The following is a 13,786-nucleotide window of genomic DNA, read 5'->3' as shown; positions in this document are numbered from 1 at the left end:
GAGCCTCTGACCAAGACAGATGGCCCAGGCCAAGAGATCCAGAGAGCTACTGAGCCAAAATGACTGTTATATAGAAATCAGGCTGGGAGAAGGAAAGTAGAAAGAAATCCTGCCCCTGGGAAGAAGAGGTTCAAAGAAGGGAGAGGGGTGAGAAGTGCTGGTGGGGGAGTCACAGGAACTGAGTGATGCTGGGAGGGATGGGAGGAGCCACAGATACTGAGTGATGCTGGGAGGACTGGGAGGAGCCATGAGTACTGAGTGATGCTAGGAGAGCTGGGAGGAGCCACCAGTCCTGAGTGATGCTGGGAGGACTGGGAGGAGCCACCAGTCCTGAGTGATGCTGGGAGGACTGGGAGGAGCCACCAGTCCTGAGTGATGCTGGGAGGACTGGGAGGAGCCATGGGTACTGAGTGATGCTGGGAGAGCTGGGAGGAGCCACAGATATTGAGTGATGCTGGGAGAGCTGGGAGGAGCCACAGGTCCTGAGTGATGCTGGGAGAGCTGGGAGGAGTCACAGGTACTGAGTGATGCTGGGAGGGATGGGAGGAACCACAGGTCCTGAGTGATGCTGGGAGGGATGGGAGGAGTCACAGGTACTGAGTGATGCTGGGAGGAATGGGAGGAGACACGGATACTGAGTGATGCTGGGAGGGATGGGAGGAATCACAGGTCCTGAGTGATGCTGGGAGGGATGGGAGGAGTCACAGGTACTGAGTGATGCTGGGAGGGATGGGAGGAGACACGGACACTGAGTGATGCTGGGAGGGATGGGAGGAACCACAGGTCCTGAGTGATGCTGGGAGGGATGGGAGGAGTCACAGGTCCTGAGTGATGCTGGGAGGGATGGGAGGAGACACGGGTACTGGGTGATGCTGGGAGGGGTGGGAGGAGCCAGAGGTCCTGAGTGGAAGAGGGACCAGCATCTGCTTTGATACGTTAATAGGAACCTCAGTTAGCCACTTTGTCCCTGGTTTCTGAAACCCCACAGGGATAAGCACTCAAGAGTCACTTACTATGGGCATTTGACCAGTTTTGAGTCTCTGCATTAACCAGTGCTCACCGCAGACAGAAGCTTCTCTGACCAGGGCTGAGACCAGGACTGATCTATGAGTATAAAACATCAGTATCTAGAAGGCAGTTTGAACTATGTCCATTTAGCCAAGCAATAGTAGTATATTCTCCCCGCTAGAACCTATGCCCTGCTGGGCCATGGGTTGTGATCAAGTTTACAGTGCTGGTTATGAGTACCTCCTGTGGCTTCTACTCATACAGGCTTTTTGTGTTTTATATAAAAAATTAATCATGTGGCTATGCACATCTTGCCTGGAGGCTGTTTTTATAGTTCACAGGGTTCACAGCAGAGTAAGACTGCTAATGCCTTTGTGCCCTAGCAGCCTGCATGACACCTCCAGGCATTGCAGAAACCAGCAAGCAGGGAGAAAGCTGCCAGTTCAGTTCCAGCTTGGCTTCTCTCGATCTTGCAGCCTCAGCGTGTGGTGTCTTCAGCAACTGAGTTTTCTCAACTAGTGCTACGAACAACTGAGAGGAAATGCAAAGGCTTATATTGTTTTAAGGACTTCCGGTGACTCTCTGATCTACAATTAGGGATGGCGGAGTGGGGGTAATCTCACTGCTGGCACTGAATTTTTGTTTAACAACCGTGTTCTAGAAGCAGCCCTATCCAGCCTTGAAGGGTACCTCCTTTTGATCAATTTAAAACATAAATAAATAAAACAATGTATCTTGCGATTGGTTTACAAATTAGTAAGTTTCCATGTATTTTTACACCTTTCATAAACTTGCCTCCCACACACATCCCTCCTCTTCTTCACTCCATCCCTGCTAAGACCTTCTCACTCCCAGCACCCCTCCCCACTGCTCAGGCTTGCTCTCCACGATGCTCCCTGTTCAGTTTCAGGGCCTCTGCAGATGTTCCAAATTCAACACGAATTAGAGCTTCAAAGCCAGGATTCAAGAGTGAGAGAGAATCAGTTGGAGTGATGGTCTTTCTGGGCCTGGGTCCCCTCAGTCTGTTTTCTCATTCCATTCATTCTCCTGCAAATTTCATTACCTCATTTTTCCTTACAGACGAATATAATCCCATCTTCTCTGCGGATGAATCCGTTGATTGACGTCTAGACTGATTTCACTTCCCAGCTGTTGTGAATAGAGCACCAGTGAGCATGGGTGAACCCGTGTGTCTGTAGCGAGAGAGTCCTCTGGGTATCTGCCCAGGAGTGGAATAGCAGGTCACATGGTAGTTCTCTAGGCTGAGAACTGTCCACGCTGATTTCCTTGATTTCCACAGTGATCCTACTAGTTTACACTCCCTTCCCCTCAGGAGTGCACAGAGGCTCCCCTTTCCCCACATCAGCGCCAGCTTTCCTTGACAGTTGATTTCTTGATAGTAACGATACCCATTCTGAGGGGGGTGATTTCAAACACGGCTTTAATTTGCATTTTGCTTGCTGAATGATGACATTTTGAACACCTTTTAAAGGACTTCCCAGCCAATTCTTTTCTTCCCTTGAGAACTTCCTGTTCAGATTCCAAAGACTGTTTCTAATTGGGTGTTTATTTCCTTGGGTTTAGTTTTGAGTTCTTTATATGCTCTGGATATAAATCCTGCCAGATGCAGAACTGACAAAGATTTTCTCCCATTTTGTGGTTTGCCTTTTTGTGCAACTGTCTCCTTTGCTGTACAGATGGTTTGCAATTCTATGAAGCCCTGTTTGTCAATTGTTGACCTTATGCCCTGAGCAGCCAGATTCCTGTTTCAAAAGTCTGAAGCTGTGCCAGTCTCTTGCCGTGTGTTTCTTACTCTTGCCTCTACCATTATGCGGCATTCTGGGTTTTACATTCAAGGCTTTGGTCCATCTGGAATTGATTTACAAGGTGGGAGATGAGGATCTAGCTGAATTCTCCTACATGCTACACTCCCATCTTTCCCAGCATCCTTTGTTAAAGAGGCTGTCTTTTCTCTTGTGTCTCCTCTCTGCCATCTTTGTCAAAAACCAGGTGATAGAATTGTGAGGACTTACATCTAGGTCCTCTGTTCTATTCCATTGATCTACATGTCTGTTTATGACAGTACCTTGCCGTTTTTATTGCCATGGCTCCGCAGTATATCTTAAGGTTGAGTAAGCTCAGCACCACGTTATTTTAAGTAGTATAACTTGGAGTTATAATTTTAGGTCAAAAAGTGTGATACATCCAACTTCAGTTTTCTTTCTCAGTATTGATTTGGTTGGTATGGAGTGTGTGTGTGTGTGTGTGTGTGTGTGTGCGCGCGCGCGCGCGCGCGTGCGCGCGCGCGGGCGCACATTCATATGCACACGTGTTTCCCTGTAAATTTCGGGCTTGTTTATTTCTGGAAGTAATACCCTTGGCATTTTTATTAAGATTGGATTAAATCTACCTATTACTCGATAATATTTTTAGTTTTTCATTGAAAGCTGGATTAGAAGGTCCTCTAACATGTTTCAGACATCGACAGGAAGTAATGAAAATAAACATACCAGTCCGCTGGAATACAGAAAATAAAAAGAAATCTCTCCTTGATCGTGGGGAAGCCCTTATTTGTGAGAAAGGACCTCAGTCGGGTACTGTGGTTATATGGCCACACTATTTATGACTATGTGGATAAATCGGCTTTATTTTAAAGAGTTTTTTAAAGAATTCCCTTCATGTTAAAAGAAGTTTGGATGAAATGAATTGGTTCGTCTTCCCAACTCTGTTTTATGACAGTAAACTCCCTCAAACAGCTGTTGTTTTTTAAATAACTAATTAGCGCTACCATAGCTGGCTACTGAAGTTAATTGAAGGGGGAAAAAAGCCAAGTAATAAATTACTTCAACCCATGTGATTATTTCCTTGTTATATAACAGCGAGCATTTGGAATAGGGTTGATTTAGTATTAAGATCATGGTAACACCTACCTCTGCTCATTGCTTTTTATGCAACAGAAACTTTCCTTGGGTTACCACTTTAGTCCTCATGTTGGCTCCATTAAGTAGATAATATAATTCCCCCAACTTTATATGTCAGAAAACTTTCAGCTCAAGAGGTTAAATTTCCCAACCAAGGTTGTGGAGAGAAGTGTTAGAGCCAAGATTTGAATCCAGATTGATCTTATGCCAAAACTTTTGTTCTTCTCCACTGTACCATTCACTGTCCAGACTGAAGGACAAGCTATGCTGTGAATACAGCCTATTTTAATTTACCTCTTTGATGACTGATTGATGATTGATTGATTGGTGACTCTTTGGCAGATCAAACAAGCTCTATGCCAAGACTCCAATAGGACAAGAGAAACCAATTTTCCTACTATCCTCCATTCTGTACATTTGAGTAAATCTTTATATTTCTCTGGAGTTACAATACAAAGCTCATTTAAAAGAGCCAGGGCGTGGCAGTGCACGCGTTTAATCCCAGCTTTCAGGAGGCAGAGGCAGGAGGATCTCTGTGGGGTCGAGGCCAGCCTGGACTACAGAGCTAATTCCAGGACCACCAGGGCTATGCAGAAAAACTCTGTCTCAAAAAAACCAAAATTAATTAATTAATTAAAAGGTATCTGAGATCCGTAATTGTTTTTACCAAGTCTCAAACATGATCCGTTCTTACCAGAAGTAGGCCCCTTCCCCCATTCACTGCTCTATTGCTTGGCTGACTGCATGGATCCTTTGACAGAGAGTGTGTCACTTTCACAGCTAATAGACTGATATGATAGCAAACAAATGGCTTTCCATTTGGAAGAATTCATACTTGAGAAAACACGTTTCCCCCAGGACCCTCCACTTGTCCATGACGATGAATCATGGCGATGGGGGTATAGCCAGGCAATTCCTACAGAGAGGGTTTTCAAAACCGGCTTCAATTTGTTGGGTTTCAACTATTTTTTTTTTTTTAAAAAATGTACCTACAGATTAGGCATGTGGATTGTTGTTTCAAAGTCTTCCTGGCTTTGTTCATTTTCATGGGAGAATAAGACAGCATTTAGCCCCAAACGCTTTCCTGGCAGTGTGCAAGCTGGGCCCTAAACATTTACCAAGAAAGCGTCCGAGAGTCCAGTCATCTTTCAAACAGAAACACTGTTTAGCTACAAAGAAATCACTTTAGGACAGAGCTATTTCAAACCAACAGTCACTGTGCCTACAAAAAAAGATTCTATTTTGGCTAGCAAAGACTTCCCAAAAAGTCTCTCTAGCCATCCATGGAAAAGGAGTGAGTGCCCCCTGGTGAAAATGTGGGAAACGTTTCCATATGTTGTTTTTGGCTGGCAAGAAGGTGCAGATGTCTTCACAATAAAAATATACTCGCTGAGAGTGCCCATATCCTTGAGAAGAGCTGGCACTATGTGCAGGACAGGATCTAGAGGTGGCAAAGACACACAAAGGAAGCGGGAAAGAGGGCCCACACCAGAACTACACGTTTAAATGCAGGCAGGATGCTACACACCTATAAGCTCAGATGGAAGCTGGAATGGATGCTGAGGCAGGAGGATTGTGAGTTTGGGGCCAACTTGGACGGCATATCAAGATTATTTCAAACAAACAACAGTAAAGTGGAATATCCACAAAACATAAATCCAGTCGACCTCCAAGTTTGCACAGCTCCAGGGACCCCTAAAACTTTCAGTCATTGCAGGTTCCAAATTATTTGCACAGGGGTGAAGGGAAGAGGTTCTGGCCAGCAGGATAAAGGTAAGGCAAAAAATATCTCAGTGGTTTTTAGAGTTTTACTTTCCTGGCCTGTGACATCCGTTATCTCAAGTTGCTAGCTTCGTTTTGAGCAAGATGATGATTCGGTTCACATTCAGCCCTCACCCATCCTACCCGGGGTGAAAAGAGAACCAATTGTCTTGTCGGAGGGATCTGTAAGATTAAACACATAGCCGGTTGGTTCTGTGGTGCCACACTCTTGAGGCTGGATGCTCTGCAAACCCACGAACAGAAGGGCAGGCCTCTAGTCTGTAACCAGGGAACCGGCCCAAGGGTCTGTTCACTGGCAAGACCGCACAGATGTAGCTGGACCTTGCCAGTCCCCCACACATCCGGCCTTTCTGCACGACTCTATTGTGGGGTTGTCATTCAAGATTGTGCCTGTGTGCTCTGGGCTGCTGTGGGTGGAGAGGATGAGGGAGGAGCATGGACTTAGACTTTGGAGCTGGGCTCCACTCCCAGCCCTACTTCCCTCTTACTGTGCGATGGCGACCAACGTTAACCCTTCCAAGACCCTCTCACAACTGCCCACCGAAGACAATCATAAGCAGCAGTGGTGTTTACGGCTCTGATTGGTGGCGTGAACCAGGGAGAGCGGGACCTAAAAATAAGGCAAACTAAAGTCTCGTGCGATAGCCAACTTTAGTCAGAGCATAAGGCAATTTATACTCTGAGGATAAGAGTCACCGTGTAACGTGTGCAATCACAAAGACCTGCCACACGTGGCAAAGAACTGTATTTCCATAGAGACACATGAATAACGACAGCTGAAGTTAGCTCACTCCTCTCTGTACACCTGGGCGGAGGACGAAAACACATTCCAAGAACTTCTGCGTTTTGAAAAAACTGAGGTCACAAGACTCGTGTCTTTTTCTTGGAGTTTTCTCTCAACACTCAGAATTCTCACACGACTCCATTCTTGGACTGTATCGGGACCCAGAGGTTTGAAGGGTAAACAATCATAAAACATGAAGGGTGCTGTCCCAAACACGGAGTAGACAGTCTGTGTAAAAGACTTGACTTCGTCCTTCCTTCTCAAGAGAGCACAGGTCTCCAAGTCTTTGCTGAGGTTCAACAGCCAGATCATCACCCAGAAAATGATTTTGAAATAACAGCGTGAGTTGTGTTATATCCAGAACGGTTCTCCTGGGCCTGTGAGATGCCACAAAGGCCTGATGACCTGAATTTGATCCCAGGATCCCACAGATGAAGGAGAGGAACAACTCCTGAAGCATGTCTTCTGATATCCACACTTGAGCTGTGGCACCTGGGTGCCCCCACACAATGGCAATAATAATAATAATAATAATTTTAAAAAAAGGTTCTCCTCCCTTCCTTTCACTCCTGCTCCATTTCAGCATACTAGAGATAATAAAAATAATAATAAAAACTAATTAGGGGGTCTTCAAGACACAACAGGTACTCTACTAAAGCTATCTTTAATTTTATGATTATCAAATGTATAAAGGCATCTACTTAAGGAGTCAAAGAGTTGTTCAAGATTATATGAAACTCAGCAACTGGCACTCTTTGCTCCACTTTCTTCTTTACTCACAAAGCTCCAAAGAGAAAACATTGGCATTTATCTGCGCTTCTCTAAAGAGCAAACCTACTATGGTATCTTCGGTGGTTCCTTCTAAACATTGTGTTGACCTGCTCCACTTCTAATGAGAACTGGGCTTTTATTCATTCCCCTTGCCTCACCAAATACCCTTGTCCCACACACTCTTCTCAATAAAACCATTTGTAGTTTTGTCAGACAATATCTAATGTTGACATTTCAGCTGTCCAGTCGTGAATAAGCTAATATCGATTGTTTTCTCTCCTGTGTAGTTTTGGTTCCTCTAGACATAATAACTTTATTTTTTCTCTACGTCCCCCCACTCCTGCGAACTTATCACTAATGCAACTTAAAACTTTCTGCCTTTTGTCTAAATCTCTTTTCAAGACATTAGCTGCTCAGCTATCTAGCAAGTTTCTTTTCTTGGAGAAAATCCCCTAGAAGGCTCTGGAAGGTGCCAGATTTGATTCGCTTTCTTCTTGCGAATGGGTCTCCTCTTTGCTGAATCCCCTCTCTTCCTCCTTGGCAAATCCTCTCTTCTTTTGGACGGAACACTTAAGTAGCTTCTAGGGGATAGTTTTTTTTTTTTTTAACCTAAAACATCTTTATTCAACCCTCATATTTCCTTTCTAAGTACTAGACACGAATAAATATTTAAAATATTGCTTGAGGCAAAAAAATGAGGACAGTGAAACAATAACAGCAAAAGCTTTTGACAAGTTTTATCATATATACATCTGGAAACGTCCTTATAGTAAAAGAAACAAACTTAAAGCCAGACCAAAGCAAGGAAGCTCCCCTATTTGGGGCACAAACCTAAAGTAGCTGTTAGTGACATTTCTTAGCATCTCTACTTCCCAGTAATTCTCTCATATCATGCTTATCTGTCCCTTGTTTGATAGTTTGCCTGAGTACATATTTCCAAGTGGTGACCATTTCTCCTTCTATTTCTCTAGTCATCCCATGTCCACTATGTCCATGGAGAAATCTGAAACCATTCTGCTTCCCGGCCCCTCCCTCTCCTCTCTCCCCATGGTCCTGAGACCTGTAGGCCTTGTGTATTTATCATCACTGTACTGAGGACTTTAGGGAGCGGGGGTTCACTTTCTGGGTATTCGCCCTTTGACTCTAAGAAATTGTTTCCTGTTCAGGAAAGCCCACTGCACAGATCTTAAACGTTCCAAACTGAACCTCTCTGTTAGTTACTTAGAGATGGAAGCCTTTATTTTAGCTTATGTTTCCAAAGGGATGAGCGCTCATCATGGCAGAGAGAAAAGGAAGCAGGCATGGATGCAGGAGCAGAAAGCGGAGCGCTCACATCCTCCACCTTGAACATGAAGCATAATCACATGGAAATGCAGCTAGACTATCAACACCCAAAGTCATGCTCCGGTGTTGTGGACCACGTAGTGAAAGACATGTACCTGTGGCGGACATTTATCACTCAAACCACCAGAGTCTAAATGGTCTTACTTTCGGTCTCTTTTTATTTTGAACTTGACCTTCTGGGAGATCTGTTTGGCTTGTTACTCAACTGAATCCTGTCTGTTAACCTGGCATCTACATTCCATTCATAATTATTGTGGTTCTATTTCCTAAGTGTATCTTTTATAAAAACTTCCCTGTTTTTGAATGGGAGATGAAACAGCAATCAGGGTTTTTTTTTTTTTTCCTTTGGCATTGTTTCCATTTTTACCACATTGTTTTTTATTATTGTTTTTCTTTCTTTGTTTGTTTGTTCTTCAAGACAGTGTTTCTCTGTGTGGCCCTGAGCTGTCCTAGAACTCTCATGTAGACCAGGCTGGCCTTAAACTCACAGACATTCTCTTGCCTCTGCCTCCCAAGTGCTGAGACTAAAGTGTGCACCATCATCGCCCACCTTTGTTGTTCATTTTTGTTTCTAGCTGTCAATTAAAATTTCTTTTAAGTATTGTTAAATTCAGAGTACAGGCCCCCAAAGACCACCAAGAGGGTACCAGAACTGGCCTTCTCCTGTAATCAGATTTGATGGAGGAAGGTCATTGGCTAATAAAGGAACTGCCCTGGCCCATTTTATTGGTTTGAGGATAGGTGGGAGGAGTAAACAGAACAAAATGCTGGGAGGAAGAGGAAGTGAGCTCAGAGACTCGAAAGCTCTCCTCTCAGGAGCAGACGCCTGAGAGAGACGCCATGCCCCGCTCCCGGGATGAAGCTCTGACCCAGGATGTGACCCAGGATGGACATAGGCTAGAATCTTCCTGGTAAGCGCACCTTGGGGTGCCATACACAGATGATTAGAAATGGGCTAAATTAATATGTGAGAATTAGCCTAGAAGAGAATGGGCCAAGCAGTGATTAAATGAATACAGTGTCCGTGTAATTATTTCGGGGCATAAGCTATCCGGGCAGGTGGCTGGGGTGTTGGGGACGCAGCCCCGCCGCCGCCTTTATTACTACACAGATTGATGACTACCTTAACTATCATCATAGAACCTTCATCCAACAACTGATGGAAGCAGATACAGAGATCCACAGCTAGCCCAGGGTCCGGTCGAAGACAGGGAGGAGTGATATGAGCAAAGGGGTCAAGACCATGACTGGGGAAACCCACAGGAACAGCTGACCTGAGCTAGTGGGACAGCTGGGGAACTTGTATAGGTCCAAACTAGGCCCTCTTGGTCCTGCCTCAAAGTGATGTGCCAGACTTTGTTGACTCCCCATGGGAAGCCTTACCCTCTCTGAGGAGTGGATTGGGAGTGGGATGAGTGGAAGGGGGGAGGGGGAGATGGGGATGGAGAGGGAACTGGGATTGGTATGTCAAATGAGAAAAGATTGTTTTAAAAAATAAATTGAGAGAGAGAGAGAGAGAGAGAGAGAGAGATACAGAGACAGACAGACAGAAAGTAAAAAGAGGGGGGAAAGCAGATTGGCAGCCACAAGAGGCTGATACTGATGGTGAACTTCACCTGACCTGGCTGAGCATTTCAGATGTCCACAGATCAGACCAGAGTTCCCTGAGAAGCCACCTGTCCTAGAGTCCCAGGAGACACCAGGCTCTGAGCAGTGTCCAAGGCTGAGCGGATGGGTAAGCAATCTTCACACCCTACGCTTTCAATAGGATGACGGCGCTGCTCGGTTCTAGTCATGCTGAAACAAACTACACCCACAGAGGGAGGAGGGGACCTCTACTGAGCGGGTGCTCTCATCAAACTGGCCTGTAGGTATTCCTATTTTCTTGATTGATGGTTATGTAGGAGGAGCTGTCTCACTGTGGCTGGTACCACTCCTGGGCAGGTAGCTTTGTAAAAACAAAGCAAGCTGAGCAAGCCATTGAGAGCAACCCAGTAGCCAACCTTCCTGTCCTGACTTCCCTTCATGACAGACCATGATCAGGACATGTGAGCCAAAGAAACCCTTTCCTACCCAAGTTCCTTTTGGTCATGGTGTTCACCACAATCAAAAGCAAACTAATACAGTGGCCTGCATTCGACAATGAAAGGGGTTCCCAATTCAGATAGCCTCTGCTGACCCTCACTGAAGGATAAGCTCCTGAACTTTCATTAGGATGAAGACGGGACGGTTGGCGGCTGTGGCCATGGAAAGAAAATCAGGATCTAGAGTCCTGTTTGTTGGTCAGTTCTACTTCCGTCTAGTTTGGAGGTATGAGGCAAAATCTTACCCTTGAGCCCATCCTGGCCTCGAACTCTCAATCGCCTGTCTTTGCCACCTGAGTGCTGGGATTACACTTGTGTGCTACCATGCCCTGCTTTGGGATTGTTCTTCAATACGTTCAGTAAGTCCTCCTGGACTGTGACCTCTGCTTTATCTCATTCTGCCATGAGCCCTTGGATTTGTCATTTAAGCGGACTGGATTTTTATTCTTCACCTCCAGGGTGGGGTTCCTTACTGCAGCACTTGCTGTCATGTTTATCTGTTCCTTGTTCCCCATATGTCCTTGCTGTCCTCTCTCCCATCCACTCAAACCCACACGCGTGTGTGCGTGCACACACACACACAACCACCCCCTACTCCTCTTAAAGTATCTTCTTCATAAAGTTTAGGAGGCAACAGGAATAACTAAGTTCAAGGCATTGGTTTGTTTCCCAGATGTACACAAAGCCCCTGGGAATTATACATGACATAAATATAATCTTCCTCTAGGGACATGCAATAAGCACATCCATTTCACAGCTGTGAAAAGTACTTCAAGGAGAGTTTCCCCAGGAAAACACAATGATTTGAGGCACCCCCTTGGCCATCAGATGAAGCCCATGAGACTCCAGGATCTTATTTTTCATTTCCACACTTCTCTGTGGGACGAGGAAAAAGTGTGGACCTGGAGGGAAACACAGTCTGAGGTCCAAGCTCCCATGGCAGGAGAGGAAAAACCACAGAAGCCTGGGAGGCTGGAGAGACTAGATAGACTCAGAGGCTAATTATACCCCTCATTCACTCCAGGCAAAGGTATAGGCAGACATACACCAGCATGCACACAGGCTCTGCTGAAACCACACAGGCTGAACCCCAGGCAAAGGCTCCTGACCTTCATATTTTTCCAAACAGCAGAGTACATGGGCCAATGTTTAACCCTGGCTACACATATGGGCAGGCAGATTACAAATGCTTTAGTCTGAATGCCCCTTCTTAAAATTTGTATTTAGGGAGCTAAAGAGACTGCTCAACAGTTCAGAACACCAGATGCTTTTCCAGAAGACCTAGGTTTAGTTCCCAGCACCCACATAAACTCACAACTGTCTGTAACTCCAGCTCCAGATGAGCCAATGGCCTTTTCTGGCCTCCTTGGCCATTGCATGCACATGGTACACAGACATACATGCAGGTAAAATACACACATAAAAATAAAATTTAATAGTTTATTTTATTTTTACCTTTGTACAGGTTTCTTGTATGTCAAGTGTATTTTCTCCTTCTCCTTCCCTTTCTCTCCCCCTCCTTCCTGTTTATTACCTTTGTCTCCCTGAACACTTTCATCTTATATAGAATACATGTCTTCAAGTGACTATATAAAGTCTTGGAACAATAAATCATAAAAAACATATTGTCTTTCTGATACTGACCTAATTCATTTAGCATCATTATCCCCATCCAGTTGCATCCATTTTCTGCAAATAGCATGGTTTCATTCCTCTCTGTGCCTGAAAATCCCGTTGTGATTACATTCTAGATTTTTCTTCTCCATTTGCCCCTCCTCTTCCCCTCCAGCTCTTCCTAGATCCCCACCACCCTATCCCAACTTCCGGCACTCTTTTTGATTTTAATAACCCACCAAGACCAATTGGTGCTGTCCATACACAATGGGTATGAGTCATCCATAGGAACACTGTCAACCTACCGGGGACCACATCCCTAACAAGAATCAGTTATCCATCTCCTAATAGCCATCAACTCTAGAGAGCTCCTCACCTTGGGGTGGGGTCTCCTGTGTCTCCCTTTCACTCATAATAGAATGCTGACTGGCTTGTTCTTGTACAGATCTTGTGCAGGCACAAATCTAAGATTTTATGACTGCAGAGGTCCTGACGTGTTCAGAACATGGTTTTTCTCTGGGCCTCCCTGATCTGATCTCTGGATCTTACAGTCTATCTGTCCCTCTTCCATGGTGTCCTCTGAACCCTGTGAGGAGGTGGTATGATGTTGATGTCCCATATATACCTGAACACTCTATAGACATTTGTCCTCTACAATCCGACCAGTTGTGAGTCTCTCTATCAACTGCTATCTAATGCAAACAGAAGCTTCCCTGATGATAGCTTGCAGCTGCACTAATCTATGCGTATAGAGACACATACATACTCAGAAGCCAATCTGATGTCGTGTCCATTTAGTGAGGTAGAATTAGGAGGCTCTGTGCTCTCTGGTCATGGGTCCTTGACAAATGACCTTTTTAAAGCTAAATTATGTTCACAGACTACAGGCTCAAAGAGAGGCTGAAACTGTCCAACATCTACCTCCCCAGTGACTGGATAACCTTTACAGAGCAGGGCCGACAGAGGATTTAGGGAGGTCTGGGGGTCTTGTTTGGCTCTTGTTGTTTTGTCACACACGGAATACACTTAGAAAAAAAGTTTAGATTTGTGTGTTAGGGCCAGTTGACTCCTTGTTTGTATCGTCACATTGGTTCAAATAAGAAAGACACCTTTAACATACCAAGTGTTGGCAAAGATGCAGCAGATCCGACTCTCAGGCATGCCTGTGGGAATAGGAATCGAACCATTGCTGCAAGAAGCTATTTCACAGCATGTACTAGCCTATGATCCAGCCAGCCAATCCAAAGTGTGATCCCAATACAAAGGTTAAAAGTCAAGAGAAGACACTGTTACTGTGTGTTTAAAACATAGCCACCGGTCTGGACAGATGGCCCAGTGGTTAAGAGCACTGGCTGCTCTTCCAGAGGACCCATGTTCCAGTCCCAGTACCCACAACTGTCTGTAGCTTCAGTTCCAGGGGATCTGACACCAGAGCACATAAAAATAAATAAATAGATAAATAAATAAAGTTAATAAAG

This window comes from Microtus oregoni, unplaced genomic scaffold (genome assembly GCF_018167655.1).
Source record: "Microtus oregoni isolate MIOR12 unplaced genomic scaffold, Mior012 000004F_ref0000308, whole genome shotgun sequence".
Lineage (NCBI taxonomy): Eukaryota > Metazoa > Chordata > Mammalia > Rodentia > Cricetidae > Microtus > Microtus oregoni.
This window is presented reverse-complemented; position numbering follows the sequence as displayed.